Source organism: Lissotriton helveticus, chromosome 5_1 (genome assembly GCF_964261635.1).
Source record: "Lissotriton helveticus chromosome 5_1, aLisHel1.1, whole genome shotgun sequence".
NCBI classification, from domain to species: domain Eukaryota; kingdom Metazoa; phylum Chordata; class Amphibia; order Caudata; family Salamandridae; genus Lissotriton; species Lissotriton helveticus.
The window spans coordinates 1082820828-1082842888 of NC_136065.1; positions in this window are offsets into that span (position 1 = coordinate 1082820828).

Genomic DNA, 22061 nt, shown 5'->3' on the forward strand with positions numbered 1-22061 from the left:
CAGAATAGGTGTGGGAGACTTGGATGTGGCTGGCTGTAGGACTCCGCTGACTCTGACGAATGTTAGTTGGGGTGTGCCAGGGGCCAACACTTGCAGCACAGTAAGTAGCTTGGTGTGGGGTGGGATGTTGGTTGTCCGCTGTGTTGGTGCCTTTGGCCTGTTAAGCGATGATGGCCAGGATGCGTAGGATGGTTGTCCCTTTCAGCCTGTAGTAGACAGTGACATTGTCAGATATTGGGCCTGTAAGGCAGGTGCGTTTCCTGGGGGGCCACTGTCTTTTTCTGCGCTGCCTCTGTGGTGGCGCGGGGGGGAGGGGGTGCCGGGTGGGTGTTGTGGCCCTCTTGGGTGTTCGGGCTTCATGATGTGTAGGTCCATGGCATCTGTTGCCCTTCCGATGGCGCCCTGGGCTGTTCTCCATTTTGTGGTGCAGGCTGTGGTCCGACTACACACCAGGTCAGAGCAAGTGTTAATTTCCTGCTGCTAACGCGCCTTATCGCATGTTTTGTGTTCTTATCGCAGATCTGGCTAGTCGTTGTGAATGTTGAGGTGTCGTGTTTTTGCGGCTTTTTGCATGGCAACGCCTACTCTGCATCTCATTAGAAATGGTTGCGGAGGTCCTCTGTGGCGATGATTTTTGCTGCTGCTAACGCGGAAAAACTGGTGCTGTGGGCTGTTAGTCCCAGCTTGTGAATGGCACTGTAAATTTATCACGACTTTGGCTGCGCTAAAGTGCCGTTAATTCGGCAATAGCTCCTTGTGAATATGCCCCTTAGTTTGTTAAACCCTAACACTATATTCTACAATGTGTTTTGGAATGACCTATAATTATTGTAGAATATGGCCTTGACATTTATAGTAATAAACAATTATATATTCATATTGGCATTTAATTTTTAGCCGCTTAACCGCAGCGGCAATTCTGCCGCAGTGCGGCGGTTTAAAGGAGTGGGCGGGGCCACGTCGGCCAACGGACGTGCGCAGCATTATGGAGGTAGTGCTCGCGACGGCCATTGGCCGACAGAAGCAACGAAGGGGTTAAGGCCATGTATTGTTGTACCATCCACCACCAGCCACAACATATACTGCTGCTCCTAGCATTGCACCAAAGCCCTGACTGGCACCACAAAGCACACAGATGTGTGTCTGCTCTTTTGGTTTTGGGTCAAACCTCTATAACTGACAGGGTATGTGTATGTATATTGTCATATATCCCTATTTTCACTGTGGTCTATATGTAAGGTAACTGTTCATGAAGTTACATTTTTCTGATAACATTGCTGTTAGACTTGGCATTGTAAGGGAAGCACTACACTATATCAGTTAGGCCTTGTCTTAACTTGTAGGACTGGAATCTTTGTGGGGCTCAAACTTTCTATATAAACCATCAAAATATCCTCTTTAAGTATGACTGAGGATGGCTTACTCCCCTATGTATGTCTCTCTCTCTCTTTCTCTCTTCTGTCAGCTTCTGGCATACTAAAGCCCCTGGTGTCCACTTGGCGACCATCAACACCAATGACATCAGGGGACATCCTAGGAGCTGTAATTAGGCCCTCTACCATCTGTTGGTAAAGGAAGTCTGGGAACCTCTGATCTTAACTTGTACATCTCATCATTAGTCCTTTCACAGATTTTTTATTTCATATTGTTTACTTTAGATAAACAGTTTAAAGTGTTTCCTTAGTTGTTTATTGTTTACCTTTAATATATTTACCTTTAACGCATCAGCATTTGTGCTCAAGGTAACTTTTTTATTCTATCAATAATCATTAAACATAATTATTATTTTTATAGCTGTTGGATCAGGAGATATCTTGGCAGCTCCAACAATGAGGACAGTGGCTCATCTGTTGAGATCAGAGGGATCATCCCGAAATGAAACATCTGAGGCTTAAGCTGGTGAGCTGAAATTGTCAAGATATCAGAATTCCATCCATTGATATTATGAGAGTGGTAGTTTCTCCACTGTCCATGATGGACCTGAGGCTATCTGTTGATGTCAGGATGGCTGGTTCCTTGCTGTGGTTGCTGCTGGCTCTGTGGAGTCCGGGAGATGGTGCTGTTCAAGATTGGTGAGCGAACTACTTTTAAATCTCTTTTTCCAGGACTTTAGCCTGGAAGGGCAGGAGCGTGAAGGGCCTGTAGTTGTTGAAATCTGTCGGGTTGGCCGAGGGTTTCTTCAGGAGGGCTGTGACTTCTGCTTGTTTTCAATTGTCCAGGAAGATTCCACTGAGGTGGAGGAGTTTGTGATGGTAGTGAGGTTGGCACTGATCAGTGTGCTTCCCAGGTTGTACATGTGGTAATGTCAGGAGTCTATAGGGGACCCTGAGTGGATGGTACGATCAGTGTTATCTGTGTTGAGGGACTCCAATTCGTAAGGTGGTGGGTGCCCCTGGTGGTGGTAGGGGGTTGCGTGATGGTGTCCTTTACGGTGGGTTGCAGTGGGAATTTGGTGTGGACCTTGATTATTTTGTTGTGAAAAAAGTCAGAAAGGTCATCCCAGAGGATCTGTGAGGAGGTGATATTGTTGGAGGCTGCTGTTGGGTTTGTGAATTTTTTGATGATGTTGAAGAGTTTTTTGCACGAGTCGGAGCAGGATTCGAGCCTGAGCACGAGGGCCACTGTCCTGATTTCTCTGTGTGGTACTGTCTGAGGGCAGATATGTAAGTGTCCCTGGAGGTGTTGTCTCGGCTGGTTCTCCATCTTCTTTCCAGTCGTTTTCAATAGCGCTTGGAGTCTCTTAGGTCTTCCATGTACCAACATGCTTGAGCATGAGTTCTCGTAGGATTGATCTTCTTCAAGAGGGCCAGGATGTTAGAGCAGTCTGAGTTTATTTGTTGAAGGCTGATGGGTTGTTCTGTAGGTCACCTATGAGGATAGGCTAGTTGGATCTGAGAGTGTGGGTCCACTTTGCTTCTGTTTTGTGGTATTGAGTGCTAGCAAGTTGGTGGAAGTGTAGCGGTCCATGGTGCTTGTTGCAGTCCATGCTCCATGGTTGAACAGGCGCAGGCAGACTTGCCTTATCATGCCAGCGGTCGCACAGTGACTGCCATTAAGTAGGTCCTAGGAGAGGGAGGAGTGTGGGGGTTAGGGAGGAGCCGGAAACCACAGCATGAGAAGGCATGCAGGAGGACAGGTAAGGAGAGAGGGGAGGAGTGAGGCGGGAAAAGCACATGAGGGCTGAAGGGGAGTCCTTGCAGTGAGGGGACAAGCAGGGAAGACAAGAGGAGCAAAAGCAGAAGGAGCAGAAAGGCAACAAAAACAGGCACAAAAGACTGACAAAGAGAACAAAAATGGGCACAGAAGACTTTGCACTAAAGCTGTCAGAAAAGATAAGGAGGCATAAAAGACAGGCAGGCACAACAGACTGTGTAGACCTTTTGTCACAAAACTGTATTTGATATACTTCAACTGGTTACTTCTTGTTGCAGATACTGGGGACATTACTGTTGGACCATGATGCAGAACCATATACAAGTAGAAGATGGCGGGCAATCCAAGAATAGAGACCAATCCTCCTCCAAGCAGCTTTCTCAGCAGCCAACACTCCCTCAAGAAAAAGAAGGTGGGAGGGGGGCTGGAGGTGAAGAAGGGGATGGTTGAGGAGGAGGAAGACCTGAATAACGAAGAGGACATTCATGACTTGGGATCCCTTTCCCTTTAAGAACATTTTAAAAGTTTGTTTGAGAGTAGACGGTAGTCCAGGGGATCACTGCCAAATCTTAAACAGAGATTTAATAAAAAGTATTAAAAAAACTGCTGTTTCCTTTAAAGAACATGGGCTGCATTAAAAACAAGCATTTGCAATGCAATCGGTCTCGCACTAGAAAAGTTTGAGCTTTTGGTGTGTAAAATGTAAATATTTTTTAATTATTGTTTATGTTTTTCAAAATATAAAAGTATTAATTTTGTTATTAGAAATGCCAATAGTTATAAAGTTAGCAAATGTTACATCTATAGCATTAGTAAAGGTAGATGTTTAGTTTTCCCCTGTCTTACATGTATTGATCTGACAAATCACAATGTTTTAACAAGAACAGAAGTGAAAACATTTAAAATCTTTTTATCACATTTGTAATAAAGCTTGAAACATTGACAGTAAATATTTGAACCAGTTGTTGTTGAATGGTTGCACAGATTGATGCTGTGGTGGCGCTGAGTGATGTTGTTTTGGGGACAAGTGATGCTGTGGCGTTCAGTGATGCTGTTGTAGCATATAGTGATGTTGTGGTGCCCCTGAGTGATGCTATGGTGGTGCTGAGTGGTGCTGTGGTGGTGCTGAATGGTGCTGTGGTGGTGCAGAGTGGTGCTGTGGTAGTGCTGAGTGATGCTGTGGTGGTGCTGAGTAATGCTGTGGTGGTGCTGAGGTGGTGCTGAGTGGTGCTGTTGTGGTGCTGAGTGATAATGTGGTGGTGCTGAGTGATAATGTGGTGGTGCTGTTGTGGTGCTGAGTGATGCTGTGGTGGTGCTGAGTGATGCTGTAGTGGTGCTGAGTGATGCTGTGGTGATGCTGTGGTGATGTTGAGTGATAATGTGGTGGTGCTGAGTGATGCTGGGGTAGCACTGAGTGATAATGTGGTGGTGCTGAGTGATACTGGGGTAGCGCTGACTGATGATGTGGTAATGCTGAGTGGTGCTGGGGTGGCGCTGGTTGATGCTGTGGTGGTGCTGAGTGATGCTGTGGTGGTGCTGAGTGGTGCTGTGGTGGTGCTGAGTGATGCTATGTGGTCCTGAGTGATGCTGTAGTGGTGCTGAGTGATGCTGTGGTGGTGCTGAGTGGGGCTGTGGTGGTGCTGAGTGATGATGTGGTGGTGCTGAGTGATGCTGTAGTGGTGCTGAGTGGTGCTGTGGTGGTGCTGAGTGGTGCTGTGGTGGTGCTGAGTGATGCTGTAGTGGTGCTGAGTGGTGCTGTGGTGGTGCTGAGTGATAATGTGGTGGTGCTGAGTGAGGCTGGGGTAGCGCTGAGTGATAATGTGGTGGTGCTGAGTGATGCTGGGGTATCGCTGAGTGATGTTGTGGTAGCGCTGAGGGATGCTGGGGTAGCGCTGAGTGATGCTGGGGTAGCGCTGAGTGATGCTGGGGTAGCGCTGAGTGATGCTGCAGCAGTTATCTCAAACAGGGACACATTCTTTTGTAGCAAGCAAGGGGTGAGTAAGTGATTTGCGCTGAATCACAGGATGTTCAGCAGACGTCCAAAGCCCAGAGGCGGCAATTCTGAGCGTTAAGCCACACCCTGTCTTGGTTCTGTAATGACAGCCAGAGCAGAGAGCGAGAGAGAGGGGGGCTTGTACCTGGCTTAGATGCTTGGTATGTTGGGCAGGTCAGTGTTTTAGGGTATAACTTATGGCGACAAGCCCTTAGCCGTGGGCTGCACGCATGCCCCTAGAATTATGTTCTGACTTCTCTGCATTTCTTGCTGGGGACACAGATTAAGTCGCCGATCCTTTTAATATCTTTCCCCTGCCATATAAAGATGTGTTTACCGAGTCCCACGCTGTTTAAATGTAAACAATGTAAGTATGCTTCAGCTCACAAGTATGAATCCGCGCAAGGGCAGCTCTGCCTTCCATCCTTCAGCGCACGCTACGTTGGGATTTAGTCCAGTTATTCGCAGCGCTTAGCATTTGTAAACTTGCAAAGTGAGGCCGTGGTCACGATCTGTATTATTTTCAGTTCTTAGAAACAACAGCAGTGCGCAATCCTCCCTGTCCGTGGACAGCTGATAAGATTTCACCGGGTGCTCGTGGCTGGAGGTGGGTAGACTTTGCTCGCTCGTGCACACGCCCGGGGCGAGGCAGATTCTAAAGTACACACCCTGCTCGTTGCGTCTAGGCCCCAGCCATACATTCGCATTTACAAATGAACGTACCTTGTAATGAGACTTAACGACGGGATTTGTAAGAGTTAAAAAAACTAGAGTCAGTGAGAGCTGGGCCCAACGGACGGTTGTATGTATAGTGTCCTGGCGAGATGGTGAGCTAGGCGTGTATGAAAAGAAGGTAGGCACTATACTTCTGTGAGGGCAGGATCTGAAGCTGGGGAGAGAGAGTGCAAGTTGCCTAAAGAATTGGAGTTTGTAGTATTTCTTTCAAACATGCCCCTATAATTACTGAGTCCCACGCTGTTTAAATGTAAAGCGACGTGCCTCGCGCAGCAGCAGGAACGGACGGTTGTATGTATAGTGTCCTGGCGAGATGGTGAGCTAGGCATTTATGAAAAGAAGGTAGGCGCTATACTGTTAAAATGTGGAATTTCAAACCATTCATTAAGCAGGATGGCTCCGTCTAGTGGTCCTTGTGCAGTGTGTACTGAGACATGTGGTATGATGTGATGTGATATATTTTCTGCCAATGTGCAGTGTAAAGTCCAGTAGCCTTGCTAATACATGTTTATGTGATCGAATCTGGAGTGATAGGGTATGCTGGGTTGTTTTTGGAGTTGACGAGTGAGAGGAAAGTGTGAAGAAACCTGGCGGGAGGATCCTATTTGAAATGCTAACTTTGTTCAGCTGTGCATGGATGTGTTTCGAGGTCGTAGATGGTTGGTGTGAGTCAGTGGCAGAGACAGTAAGATATCATGCAGATGAGGCGAATGATAACTGAAAGGGGACAGGAAAATGAAAGAAGCGGAAGGAAAAAGACAGGAGGAAGGAAAAGGTGTAGAGAAAGGCAGGTGAAGGAGGAAGACAGTCGGAAACGAGGACGGAGGAGGGGAAGCGGTGAGTAGACTTAAGAGGAGAGGCAGGAGGATGAGAAGGAAGAAAACGAGGATGGAGGAGGGGAAGGGGTGAGTAGACTCAAGAGGAGAGGCAGGAGGATGAGAAGGAAGGAAACGAGGACGGAGGAGGGGAAGGGGTGAGTAGACTTAAGAGGAGAGGCAGGAGGATGAGAAGGAGTAGAGAAGGGTGGGAGGGAATTAAAGTGGGAACAGCTAAAGGAACAAGGTTTTGAGATGGTGGGCAGAGAAAACTGCAGGACGAGCACTGGGGGAGGGCTATTAAATGAAGTGGGCGGAGAGGAGCCGAAGCAAAACAAGCGGCCGGGGGGCGGGGAGCGGATCACCGTGAAAGAAGTGTAATTAGGGGGAGGAAAAGTGAGGCCGGGTGTGCTGGGGGGAGTAGAGATGCGAGTCACGGCCTGCGGCCGTGAAAAGTGAAGTGAATAATTAGGGTAGGAGAACTGGCAGAGGCCGGCCGAGCGCACGCTGGGGAAGCCTGTGGGAGGGAGGCTGATGCCTTTCATGTGGGGAAATGCGCGTGCTTGTGGTCACGTGATTCTCGTGAACTGTTGGAAATCCGGTTTTTGAGAGCCTTTTGAGAGCCTTGGGTTTAAGTCTTGGTTTAGCGGTGGTTTAGCGTCATTAGACTCGCATATTTATTCCTGCGGAATGGAATAGGCGAGACCTAAAAATTAAATGATGGCACCCAGATGAAATGAGACACAATTAGTGACCTACCTCATGAATAATAATGAGAGAGATCCAACTGCAACCAACTCCGAATGGTGATTTTGCGGACAAACCTAATACTACATAGGTTGGTTTGCAAAAGCAGAATTCATTTTTAAGGAGTCAGTGAGCAATTTGTGACCACTTTTTGTGCATCAATTCTTAGTACATCTGGATCTTAGTATTTAAACTGCAACTTAAACTGCACTGGCATAAAACCAAATTTCTCTCAGGAAGGACAAGTGTAGGTGCTGGATATCCTTGGTATGACAGAGCACTATAAGCAAGCCCACAGAAGCTAATGATGTGTTTTATTGTCCAAGAGTGCTGTGCTGTACAATTTAGCGCCTGATTTAAAGACGAAAGATGGCAATGTATAATTACACACTTAGGAGGAGATTACGTTTCCGCTGCTTCTCAGGGGATTGTGTATCATCGCCTTCTCTCAGCCTGGCCCTCGCTGTTCCACTCCTGCGTCTCCCGCTGTCTAGGGGATTGCTAGGTAAGGTGACGAAAAACAACCGACCTGGAAACCAAGGGCACAGTTGCCTTAAAACCACAGCATTCCTGCGCCATGACTGCGCGCGAGCTGTTTACGCAGATACTAATCCGTATTTTGCTCTTTCATCTCGTTTGCTAATGCCACCTTGCAGAGATGAGTGACCCGTCAAAGTACTGTGATCAAATGATAGCAGAGGCAGCTCCGTGCTCTCAAGGAATGCTCTGTTGTGTCGGTTACAAGCACAGCCAAGTGATTTCTGCAAGGTAACAAGAGGTCAAACGTTGCGTTTAAAAATGTTCTTTTAACAATCTTTTACCTCTCGTTCCTGCTTAGTTCAAGGTGTGCAGTGCTGGAGTCTGAGTGAGAATGCAAGCAAGAGGGACGGCTGGGCTGGCGGGGCAGGTATGTACCCCTAGCCGTTTGAGGATGCGAGGACCCTTAAAATTACAACAATGCAATGCATGCGACATAATAAAGACAGTGACACCCTGTGGATAACATATGTTGCAAGTTTATTGATTACACAGGTTGGGTTAGCTTAGGGGCCATCCAGATGTCTTCAGTGAGTTCCTTGAATGGCCGACACCCATCCTGAGAAAGCTAGAGCTGTCCTGTTGGTGTTTTCAGGACCAATTCACTTAGGTTACTTACAGCTCATTCACTTACAGTGGGTTGCCACCACACTCTTTATTTTTGTGTCATGCTCCTGACAAGTCAGAGTGAGACCCCGGCCAGTCTCCACAGTTGCGCAGCATTTCAACTGTCCCTTGAGGGATTAAGGTGCGCAGTCGCATCATCCCAGGCCCCCTCCGTAATGACTCCCAGTGACCTGCGGGATTGCCTTTGGCTCCAAGATCCGCTATCTGGAGGCCTTTTTAGTTGATTAAAGCTTTAGGATCGCCCTGTATCTCCGCCTTGCAACGATAACTGGGACTTCTGAAAAAGAAAATTGTATTACATACACCTGTATGTATAGCCACACATATATATCTATATATACATATAGCTTTGTATTTATGTATCTTTTTTACTTATTTATTTATTTGCTGTATGGTAGTTGTTGGGAGGGTTGGTGGTTATCACCGGTCATTAAAGAGGCCCGGCCCCTGGATGATGACCCCTTATAAGACCACCTGGCCTTACTCCTTTCCCCCCTGATGCCCAGGACAATAAAATAGAGGGATGACCGACCCTCTCCACTTATGGTGTCCCCGTGTGTTCAACTCAATTCCTAGCAGGGGAGCAACCCTAGGATGCTGTTCCCTCTATGTCGCTCTGCGTGTGACGTGGCCAGCTGCAGGCATTCTGCATCAAACTTTTTCTTGCAAATACAGCCCCATGGGAGGCTGTGGCTCCGGTTATGCTGCACCACAGCATGGTACTGTATTGAATTGCAGCATTTCTAAAGCATGGTCCTACCCCTTGGCAAAGACTAACGTGCCTCCTTCAGTTGGTTTAGTAAGTGGTTACTCCTTTGGTACTGTATGATAGAAAAGGGTGTTGGTTGCAGTACCTGGGAGTGGTTTGTGTTTTGGTGTCATGTGTGAAGTCCAGAGATACGGAGCAAACTTGATGCATGTCTTACGTAATGCAAAATTGTGATGGACACTTTGCACATTACGTATACAAATCACAGTGAATTGGAGTCTTATGTGTAGTTGATCGTAATTTTTGGGAGCATCCATGTCTTCATTACCTTTCAGAATTCTGTATGGCTGATGATGATCTTTATCCTCCATGGGACAAAATCTACTGCTTACATGTTTGAATAGAGAGAGCGCTCCCTCCTGCTTTGTTTTGCTTACGTTGGGAGTTTTCTGTTGTGTTGTTTGTCCAGCCCCTTAAAGTTGGATGGTTCATGGCAATTGTTGTGCATTGTAAATCAATCCATCAACCAGTCAATCAATCTATGCATTATTTCTAAAGGGGAGTGATCAGGAGATGAGCCACGTGGATCTGAGGTTTCTGCTTTGATTGAACAATTCAAGTGAGCAGTGAGGCTGGGTGGGTGGGGGGGGATTTTGACGGATGACCACAAGGGAACATGTATTATTTATTTAATTTTCCCTCGTCATCGTCGATCAAAATTCCCCTCCCTCGCTCCACTGCCCCACCGCTCTTACCTGCACGGGCCCAGGCTGGTTTCCATGTAGAAAGGCTGGTCGTGTTCCATGGGTCGTCAGGTGTGCAATGCAGAGTGCCCAATCAGTGATTCTCCTTGCTACTCATAACCAGTGAAGAGCTTTGACGGCCATTGTAATGTGGTCCTGGCTCTCAGGTTTATTGCTTGCCTGACTGCCACATTCTAGATTAGTTGTAGTTTGCCTATTAGGGAGTACAACATGGATATCATTTGCATAATCAAGAAGTTGTAGCACTAGGATTAAGGATGCCTGCATTCGGTGCTTAGGAGTAAGTAAGGAAAGACACATTGTGGCATTCTCCCTGTAAAGATGTCATCTCTAGTCCGTTTTAAGACTTGGCTCTAGACAGTGCATGTGCTGTCTCAAAAGAGACATGTTTTATCTACATTGTTGGCTCCAGCCCACCCATAGGCTTCCCATTTGCTGGCTCCACTGTCACTCTTCTATGCATTAACTCCATTTGTCCATGGCGTGCATGCATCATACCTCCTCCTTTGTGTAGCCCACACAGAGAGCAAGGACCAATTACTAACATCCATAACAGCGGCCGTTTTAGGAAATGTTTTCAGGACTACTTTTTCTTTGGTTAACAGAGCTTTTTAACGAGCACTCATGTTTACATTTGCTCCAAGCGTTTCTCTAACCAGGCCTGTAAATCTTGTTTCTTTAGTTTACAGTGCTTTTCACAAACACCGTATTTACATTTGCCCCGAGCAATTCTCTAAACAGGCCTATAAATCTTGTTCTCATCCCATCATATTGCTGTGCATTCGGGTGTTGCTAGCCTGTCACTCAACCCCCTCCCGATTCGCAACTTGACCAATCTCTCCACCCCCTACCTCATTTCTGCTTGCTTTGTGCACAAGGCTCATGAAAAAGGTTTTCCAGCTTTCATTTACAAGAACACATAATGGGTGATGGAGAGTCAGGCAATCAGAATACATTATTTAACAAATGGTTTCATAAATTCGGCACCTATATCTCAACGTTTGACATGCTCCACACAGCACCTTCATTTACTTGCAGAAATGTCGTCTATGAAGGAAGTGAACCACATACAGAAAGCTATGCATCAAAATGACTAATATTCAGGAACTTGTGGACTGATCTCTTTTCTAAGCCTTTTTGAATTACGCAAAACAGTAAACAAAGAGAATGCTAATAGATTTTGGATGGCGGGACGCACGCAGGATTAGAGTGCAGTCACTAACATTGGACTCATGTGACATTTGCTGTGCATGCTTTACAAACTCCGGCTGAGAGTAAGCACTTTCTGCTTCAGACAGGCTCTGACTGACATAATCCACAGTGTGTCTCTGAGTAGTCGGATGGCCATTGTGTTTAGCAGGGATTGCTCTGAACCCTACGAGGCTTGTATCAACTGTTATTTCTGTATGTAACTTGGGGTAGAAGTAGGCCATTTCAGTTGCATTTTCAATTGCATGTTTAATGTCTCTGTAACTCCTGTCACATTCTGGAGACCACTGAAACTGTACATTCTGCTTTGTCAAGTCTGTGAATGGAGCACTCACTGTAGCAAAGTTGCAAATGTATCTTGTGCAATAATTGGCCATGCCTAGAAGGGATCATAGCATATTAACATCTTGAAGGGGGGCACGTGGATGACAGTGCTTGCACTTTGTCTGGAGTCATTGCCCCATCAGAGAATATTTGCCCCAAAAACTTGAATTTGGTTTTGTAGAACTCGCCCTTTGCAACATTCAGAGTGAGACCGACATCAACAAGGTACTGGCACACTTTCTTAAGTGCTTTATCATGTTCTTCTTGGGTTCTCCTAGAAACCAGTATGTCATCACTGCGTTTAAAAGCATGTGTAACAGGTTGGATAGCGTGACGAATAATATCTTGAAATATCTCAGCAGCCAAGGATGCTCCAAAACTCATGCTTTTATAACTGAACAAACCAACATGAGTTGAAAAAGTAGTAATGTACCTGCAGTTCTCCTCCATTTCAAGTTGATGGTATGCTTTATTCAGGTCGAGATGGAAAAACACTTTGGCTCTGTTCAAATTCATGATCATGTCCCCTATGTGTGGACCTGGTTGTCTCTCCCTTTTAATGGCTTTTTTTGCCTGGCGTATATCAACGCAGATGCGCACTGTTCCATTAATGGCCTTTTTGTTTACTACTACTATGGGCAAAATCCATGGCGTGGGGCCTGTGGAACAATCAATGATGTCATGCTTCAAAAGTGCTTCCATCTCTTTCTCTAGAACGTCTTGTAAATGAAAAACAACTCTACGGTGTCACTGAGCAACAGGACGAATGTCTTCATTGATGTGAAGCTGTACTTTTCTTGAGTTTTCCTAGGCATGAAACAACAATGGGAATTGGCTTGTGATCTCCGATGAGCACAGAAGTTGTAGTTGAGGGATATTAAACCCAGGTCAGCAACGTTGGCTAAACCGAGCCAAAAGTATAACATTTGCTTAATATAAAAATAGCAAGCATCACAGCGAATAATCAGAAGACAAATGTCTTTTCAAGCATATTGAGTCTAAAGGGCACTTGAAATTAATGAGACAACAACATGTACATTTGATAATAAAATATATCAGTGCATGTTGTGATATAGTGGTGCAGTGGAACATTAACGTTAAAGCAATTGGAATACTAAATCAAGTTTTCACTCGTCCTAAAAAAGTCAAAGGCTTCAACCTGGACCACTCTCCAAGACTTATAAAATCCAGATCTAGAGTGCAGACACCACAAACTGTATGGAAATAACAGAAACTGATAAACGCTCACTGAAACGCCCTATTTATTTTTGTTGCCTACTCCCCAATTATGATAAATAAATGATGGTATCATCTTATTTTTGCCGCGCTTCTCTGCACAATCCTATGCATTTTCAATTCAATAAAGCAGGAGAGGAAATTACCATGAGGTCTTCTGCGACTGCTTATGCTTAAGCAGACACAATTGTAAGTGGTTGGGCAACCTCATGTATAGTGCTGACCATCACAGTAGTGCCGTCTTCAGACATTATGTTGTTCTGGTTCAAATAAGCAGTGTCATGTCAAACACACCTTTGCTTCTGACTATACTTACAGCAGCAAGCAATCTTTACAATCACCTATATTCCCTGCTTTCTAGCTGCCATTAGCCCATCCTCAACATCAATGTTCAGTGTAATCATAGCCCAGCCCGCAAATGTGGTTATAGGAGTCTACAATCCAGCTTGTGTACTTGTGCCACCTATAAGCATCCCATACATTTCAAGTTCAGGTGGTATCTCAATGGTCCCACTTACCCATGTACTGTTTAATCTTGGGGAAAGATTATGCCTTCCTTTGCTGTTGCCTATTGCTTTAACAGTGCGTGGTTATTTGGATCAACATAAGGTTTATAGCGCTTGAAACATTGTCTTCCAATCCTTACAGGCCAATGCCAAGACTGTTCTGATCCTAAAAGAATGTGTTCTATCCTGCCTGAGCTGTAAGTCACACTTGTGCAGTGCTGTCTTCATGTCAGGGCTCAACTAATTGATTATGAAAAGGTTCCCATTCTCATGTGCCATCAGATGCTCACATCTGCATCAACCTATCACCAGATGTGCCTTAGTGAAAGAGACTGGATATAGCACAACTCTAGGGTTATTTCTAAACATCCCTTTCTCCAACTGCTCTATCTTCAATATCGGAATCCTTACCACAAACTTTTTCCCTCAACCGTACAGACCTCAAATTATATTACTATGCTGTCATCTACGTTTGCCATTTTTACCACTGAATTACTTCCCATAGACCCCCCCCAAAAAATGTAAGTACATAAGCACCAGTGTAAACTAGTACAACGTAATGACAAGACATCCACCATACTGTCCTCCATAGGCATGGTGATCACATACGTACTATCATGAGCCAACCTAATGGCTCTCCCCAAACAGCTATCATCTGTTTGTTAAAAAATACAACAGGACCTTCACATCTGTTTCTGGATTTTGCCACAAATATAAAGGCTGTCAGTCAGCTTCACCACTGACTGCAATTGTGATCTGACTGTTTGAAATAAGATACTGCACTATGGACTATATGTCTGACCTCAATGTAATGTAGTGATTGACTAACAAATGACTTCAACTGACAATTAGGAAAATAGGAAGGTGATGGGTTAAGTAACATCAGCTACTGGTAATTACTCTGTGCCGTATTCCCCTCCCTCATGTTTTTGCTTATCACTAGAGTCCAGAGACAGGACCGACCTTATGCAAATCAGCCTTAGTTGGCACCAAGAGAAATATATCAGCCAGGAACATACCCTCTGAAGAGGACAAGAATGTAACTCCTTTTATGTGCTACCATTTATCACAGAATGTCATGAGATGGGGTGGTGACTTAACAAAATACCTTGGAAAATATATTGTGATACACAAATATCGTATCATTAATATTGTGTGAGAAAGTACCATCTTTCTTGCATGGTATGCCCCCACTTTTTGCTGGAATGTTGATGTGCTTTGACTGAGTGTGCCCTGGGCTCCTGCCAATCAGGTGCCCAGGGCCTGTAGTCCTTCCCTAAAACTGTGTTGAAACTAAAACTCAATTGGCATCTCTGGACACATGTCCGTCCCTGGTAAATGGTACCCTAGGTACCCAGGGCATTGTGACCAGAGAAGACCCCTAAGGGCTGCAGCACTTATTGTGCCACCCTTAGGGGCCTTGTACCCTGACACACACACACACACTGACTTTGCAGGCTGAGTGTCCTGGTACAGAACTAAACAAAGAGTCGACATGGCACACATCCCTGTGTGCCATGCCCACAACCCCACTGCCCTGGCATATATCAGTCACCCCTCTAGCTGGGTGCCCTATGCCAGTGGTGTGGGCACAGCTGCATGAGCCCTGTGCCCCTACAGTACCCAGGGCCATTCCTAGGCACAGTTAGTGCAGTGATGCTATTTAAGAGAATATGGTGCTGGGAGGTTGTCATTACGAACTCCACAGCACCATGATGGCTACACAGAAGACTGAGAAGTTTGGTATCAAACTTCTCAGCACATTAAACCTCCACTGATGGCAGTGTGGGATTTAATGCCAAATGCACAACAGAGGGCAACTTAGAGTTGCCCCCTGAACCTAACCTACAATCCACATCTGGTCTGAGAGGCTGCTTAGGCTGCCACACAGCAGACATGTTGCTGGACCCCTGGGCTTGCAACAGTGCACGTCCTGGGCGAGGTGCTAGGTCTCCTCTCCCAGGATGGGCAGGGGAAGCTTCAAAGGCATGACGCCTTTGTGAGCTTCTCCAGGCCACTTGCTGTACTCAGCAACTGGCCCCCACCGGTTCTGACTACGGCTGGGCGTAGTTTGCAAAGTAGCACTTTGCACTAAGCGAGCTACGCGTAGCACTACGCAAACTGCCTAGTACCCTGTTTGCACTGTGCAAGATGCAGTTTTCAATGATTGCACAGTGCGGAAAAGCATGCGGCACTGTGCAATCATTGAAAACAGCATCTTGCACAGGGCGAGCTGTAGTTTTCTGCCGCTTGAGTAGATTTTTACTCGAGCAGCAGCTTTCTCACCGCGGACTGGTAGTTTCTCATCACGAGCGTTCGCGAGCATACGCGACTACTCGCAATGAGAAACCTGACCTCCCCGCATTAAGAATCTCACTGGGAGGTTTATTTTCCATGCTCGCGATCGCGAACAAGGAAAAAGCCTCGCAGGGATGTCATTTTGCTTGCTCGCGGTCCACAACTTGACGTTGAGGACCGCGAGCAAGCAAAAAATGACCGCTGCACTATGCTACACGTGTCTGCACTGTTCTATGTGCAGTTCGCATAGTGCAAAGTAGTGCAAACTTCACAAACTACGCGAGCGTAGCGTAGTGCTTTGCCCAGGGTTAGTTCTGACCCCCACTCTGGCGGGAAGACTGGCAGGAAACCCTAAGGGAGGAAAGGGGGTATGCCAGCCTGTGCCAACCCCAACCCTCAGGTGGCAGAGGCGAGGTGAAGCACGACTCCGGGCTACCGCCATCTTGAAGATGGGAAGCCCTACCCAATCAGAGCTAGGCCCCTGCTCCCTCCCACAGGAGAAGAACAGGATAGGGGGTGTACTCACCCCAGGACAGAGAACTATTGGTCCCTGCCCTTACCCTACCTGTAACGCCCCTGAATTTAGTATTTAGGGGCACCCTGAACCTTCCTTCCTCAGATCCCAATTTGAAAACAAGAAAGAAGATCAAGAAGAAGAAGACCTGCCGTGCAGCTTCTAAAAAGAGGACAACACCAAATGACTTGGTCCCAGCAATACAGACCTGTTGAACCTTGAACCTGCTCCTGCTAAATCCCTGCGTCTCCGGTGGACACCAACCTCGAAAACCCCGGAGGACCTGCCTGCCTTGAACCTCTTAAAGACTGGGACTCCCATGAGCAGTGGTTCTGCTCAAATAGCAATACTCCTGGTGCCAGCCAGTAACCGCGAATACAGGACACTCTGCACCCGCCGAGTCCGGCCTGTGCCTGAGTGGGCAAAGACCCTGAGGACGTCCCCCTCGTGATTGTGACCTGGAATCCAGTGCACATGGACCCTCCTCGGTGACCCAGACAACTCCTGCAGCCTCACAGCAAGGGACCCCTCCAACCGGCGACCAGCAGAGAGTAAGATTTCCTGCACCTGGTACCCCACTGCCCCCTTTGCCCAACTCTTGGGTGCCTACCTATCCTTCAAGAATCCAACTTACCTCTCGAAGTGTTGGTCGCTCCTGAAGAACCTCTGTCCCCTAGCTTGCAGCCTTTGTTCATCTCCCAAGATCTTGATTGAATAACATTGAGCGCCCAACGGCTCAAAAGCATCCTGCACCCAGCCGCCTGAGTGCCCCTGGCAGTGCAACCTTTGTCCTAATCTACTCCCCCCTTTGCCCTGAGCAAGTTACCAGGAGCCCAGCTCCCACAGCCGCATGGCCTGCTTGCCAGCATATGAAGGGTAGAGTGCACACCTTTTTTATCCATTTTCTCCATTTATTCAATTGAAACTGTATGTTGCGTGCATCCCGGTAACGTGGTCAACCCTATAACCACGTAGGGCAATAGCGATGTTCAAAAGGGAGCGTATTTTTAGCTCCCACCGGAAGCCGGTGGGAGCTAAAAATACAATGGTGAAGGCTTTAGTAAGGTGAACGCATCCCCTCACTCCCTGTCCCGATACCTCCTAAGCCCTAAAAAGGGTCACTCATTCCACTCTTTCTTTATCTGAGGCACCACTAAAGAAGAGAAGGAAAGAAGCCGGAGAATCCGCAGCACCGGTCGGAAAGAGAAGAACAAGAGGACCCATATCTTGTGCATAAACCCTCCTTAAACAACTACTATGAAATAAAATAGTAGAAAAAAGAAAGCAATCTCTCAATATTTCACTAATTCCCTACAGGGATGTAGTATAAAACAGTTGTGTAAAATATTGCATCATTATAAGATATTAATACTACATTCAGATGTGTACTTTTTATTATAGTTTGCAATTTTTATTGTGAAATATAATTATTTAGAATTTAATTTGACATTTTTTTATTTATTAGGGGGTTCTTGGGCTTGTAGAGGAATAGGGAGAAAAGTATTTCAAAATGTAAATGATAACTGTTAATTGAAATTATTTTTTAATTAACTCTTAATTTGTTAATCAGCTGATTTCATTATAAAATTGTTTACATCCATTTTATGTTTATTATTTGTTTTATTTAATAATTCATTTACTATTAATAAAGTTTTATTTTATCATTTTTAAAATGTATTTCAATTGTTAGTTGGTGTTTGGTTTTTGGGTAGTAAGGTGGGAAGTGTCTTTATTTTTCCTGTTTGTACTATATTCTATATAAAATGGGACCTTATATGTATTTAGCTATGCAGCTCATTAGCCTGGGTGCTGAAACATCTACTGTTCTTTAACATGGAGAGAAAGTAAGCACCAAACTGCGTGACAGGCCAGGTATGGGAACACATGGAGAGAAATATTGCCTTTCATCGGGAAATGGTATAGTCTAAAGCTCTATTTTTAATATAAAATCAGGGCTTTCAGTGGTCAAATCACTGAAAATATAAGATTTGAAAAAAATATTATTGTCTACGGGTGCTAGTGGAAGACAATTTCTATGAACTGGAATCTAGAGAATACTAAAGTGATTTTGGTATTTTACTGACCTGTGCTGGTCGTTTTCTATCAAGAAAGTTAAATAGAGGCATTTGCCAGAATTTTTTTAAAAAAGAAAGCCCCTCAGCGGAAAGCAACTCTGATATTTTACTGACTTCTACTGGTCGTTTTCTAGCAAGACAGTTAAATAGAGGCAGTTGAACAAGCAGAAAGCAATTCTGGTATTTTACTGACCTTTACTGGTTGTTTTCTATCAAGAAAATTCAATAGAAGCAGTTGAACAGAAAAAAAGTCTCTAAGTGGAAGCGGACAAGTCCTGGGGCTGATCTCCAGAGCTCACAAAGTACATACACATATAAGTATATACTAAAGTATATACAAGAGGTCTCGATGCTCGAAATAAAAATGACTCTACAAAGTACAATACTTCCCTTACTGTTGTTTATGTTGGTGTGGAAATAGTACATTTGACTCCTCTAGAGACCAACACTTTTCCTACTATTATTTAGATATGATTGTTAATATTTTTTTCTTTTTTTTAAATAATTTTCAAATTATTTATAACGTTAAATACATGTAATTGTTTATTGAAATGTTAATTTTGTTGGTCTTGTATTAATTTTTTTCTAACTATAATTTGATTTGTTTTTGTTTATATAAATATACATGTGTGTTAATTGTTTTATTTTGATATTCATAATTTTAATGTCATTTCTTTATGAATTGTTTACAGATTGTTTCTATATATATACATATATATATATATTGTTTTGCAAAAATATTTGAAATCTTTTTTCATGTTTAATTTTAATGATATTATCTATATAAATAAAAATGTAAATGTTCGTTTGTTCAAAATCGCAAATCTCGGAAAGTACTTCACCGATTGCTTTGAAATTTTGACACAACGTTGGATTCCAATACGCGCGTGTTTTTATATACACAACGTTGGATTCCAATACGCGCGTGTCGAATACGCGGATGTTTTTAATCGAAAGCCCGAAATGACGCATAAAAATGACGATGTTTGTTTGTTCAAAATCTTAGATCTCCGAAAGTTGTTCACAGATTGATTTGAAATTTTGACACAACGTTGGATTCGATTAAGCGCGTGTTTATATAATCACAACGTTGGATTCGAATACGCGTGTGTCCAATACGCACGTGTTTTTAATCGAAAGGCCGAACAGACCCTATTGATTTGGTTGCTGTGCAACAACTACAAGGGATGCATAGAGACAATAGTCTACATATATTAGGATGGACAATTGGTCTCAGGTTGGCAGACTGGAAAATGGGTGGAGGGAGGGGGAGGAGTTGGCTCACTTTGCAAAATTAAGAAAGGACACATAGAGATAATAGTCTACATATATTAGGATGGACAGTTGGTGTCAGGATGGCAGACCGGTACGTGGGTGGAGGGAGGGGGGAGGAGTTGGTTCACTTTGCAACATTAGCACGTGTTTATATATACACAACGTTGGATTCGAATACGCGCATGTCCAATACGTATGTGTTTTTAATCGAAAGGACAAACAGACCCTATCGATATGGTTGCTGCGCAACAACTACAAGGGACGCATATAGACAATAGTCTACATATATTAGGATGGACAGTTGGTGTCAGGATGGCAGTCCGGGAAGTGGATGGAGGGAGGGGGGAGGAGTTGGTTCACTTTGCAACATTAAGAAAGGACGCATAGAGACAATAGTCTACAGATATTACGATGGACAGTTAGTGTCAGGATGGCAGACCGGGAAGTGTGTGGAGGGAGGGGGGAGGAGTTGGTTCACTTTGCAACATTAGCACGTGTTTATAGATACATAACGTTTGATTCAAATACGCGCGTTTACAATACGCGCGTGTTTTTAATAGAAAGGCCGAACAGACCCTATCGATTTGCTTGCTGCGCAACAACTACAAGGGACGCATAGAGACAATAGTCACAAAAACATATTATATACCTCCAAGCATTGTGAAATTAAACAGCTAGTTATTAATAAATATAATGGTATGTATTTAGATATTTCAATTTACTTACTATTGTTCTACTTTATTCTGGTCCACAATATGTGTGTGTTTTTTTTTAGTTTACATGCAAAGTATATAAATGCGATATTTTTATGTCTGGTATTTTCGGCGCAATATTTGTGTATTGCTATATTTTTGTTCCTAGTATTTTGTCATACAAGTGACCGGGTCTCAATCGCTTAGCCAAGTCGCTCTAAGTCCTTTAGAAATATCCAGATACTATTAACTATGTTAGATGTGTGCCAATAAAATTCCAAAACCATATGATAGTGCCCCCACTTTGCAGTACCTGAAGTTGTTCTCAAATATCACATTGGTTACTCATCAACCTGACGGACAAATATTTCAAATACAAAACCATAGAGCGTACAGTGCCTGAGTAAAGTGCTTGCGCAACTCCACTCGAATCCTTTGGGTGTAACATTCTTTTGTTTATTTAACTTTTATCCCAGCAACTGACAACAGCAGCAAGCTCAAATTCTCTGCTGCTCCATTAATTACAGATAATACACTTCCCCTCTACATTCTTTCTCGAAGTCTAGTCATACCTGACATCCTTGTGGGAACTATGAAGCAATTATACACCTCATTGTGGGAAAATCTTTACTGTACACAATCACAGGAGCTCAATAATCAATCAGCAGTTGTTTAGTGACTACTACTCTCTATAAATATTCGTTCAGGTTTAGGTGTATTTTCTCTTCGGGAATGTGGTGCCCTCTCTTTCCTCAAGTTCACTTTAAATGTCTAGGCTTCTGTTTGACCATTTCAGTCCCTAAGAATGATAGCAGTTTCCTACAGGCCTCAAATGTTCTAGTGCCAGCAGAACTCCTAGCATCTGTTGTACTTTCAGAAATATATGTATCACTTTGCTGCCCTCTTCTATCCTGCTCCTGCACACAAACCAAAAGTCAACCAATTAATAATCATGCTTTACTGTCTGTCCTGCAGCATCACTGTGGCCACTTTCCTAGCCATGCCCCCTCCCTATTGTTGGTTACAGAAACGCCATCTTTAATACCATAGAAGCGTTCCTGTGCTTTTCTCCTTTTATTCAGTTTCATGGCACAGGCACCCACCTAAAGTAACAATGAGAGGAGATCTCACTCTCTCCGCTCAACCTGAGACCATGACAGCTACATCATAAATTCTACAATTTGGTACTGGGTGCCTGATTATACTGGGATATAAATTACTGTATCTGTTGAGGTGTGGCCATGGATGCCAAGAAGGTAGATGCTTTCTGAACAAGCTCCAAACTGGTGCTATTAAACTATAATAATCCTGCCAGAAATGGTCACTTAACAGCACTACTCACGGGCATCTGACCATCTTGACTTTACATATCTCAGAACTGAGCTGGGGCTGAGATTGCTCTTCGTTGGCATTGCTGGAGACAGGGCCTTGCTTGGCAGGTGGAGCAGGATGGAAGACAAGCTGGCTTGGCTCCTCGCCTGGTCCAATGGCTCCCAAATGAGTATGCCCTTATACATATCTGCAAAAGGGCTTACAGCGAGACAGAGGTTTCTTGAGAGTGCGCGGTGCTGGCTAGAGGGACCTCACAATCAAACAGGGAAGGCGACTTGATGGCAGTGGAGGGCAAGACTTTGGTGCAACTTCCCCTGTAAAGAACAGTCTACACCACAGGATGTGCAATTTCTTTATATTATGCAACTTGTGATGCACCCAGTCGCCGATTATAAAGAAATGACGTCAGAACTCAACTGTAATAACTTATTATAGTTGAGTATTGATGTCAAAAGACCTGGTGCCAGGAGCCAGGGGAAAGGCAGATAAGGTCATGGAGCATAATTAAAGCAGCTGTTTA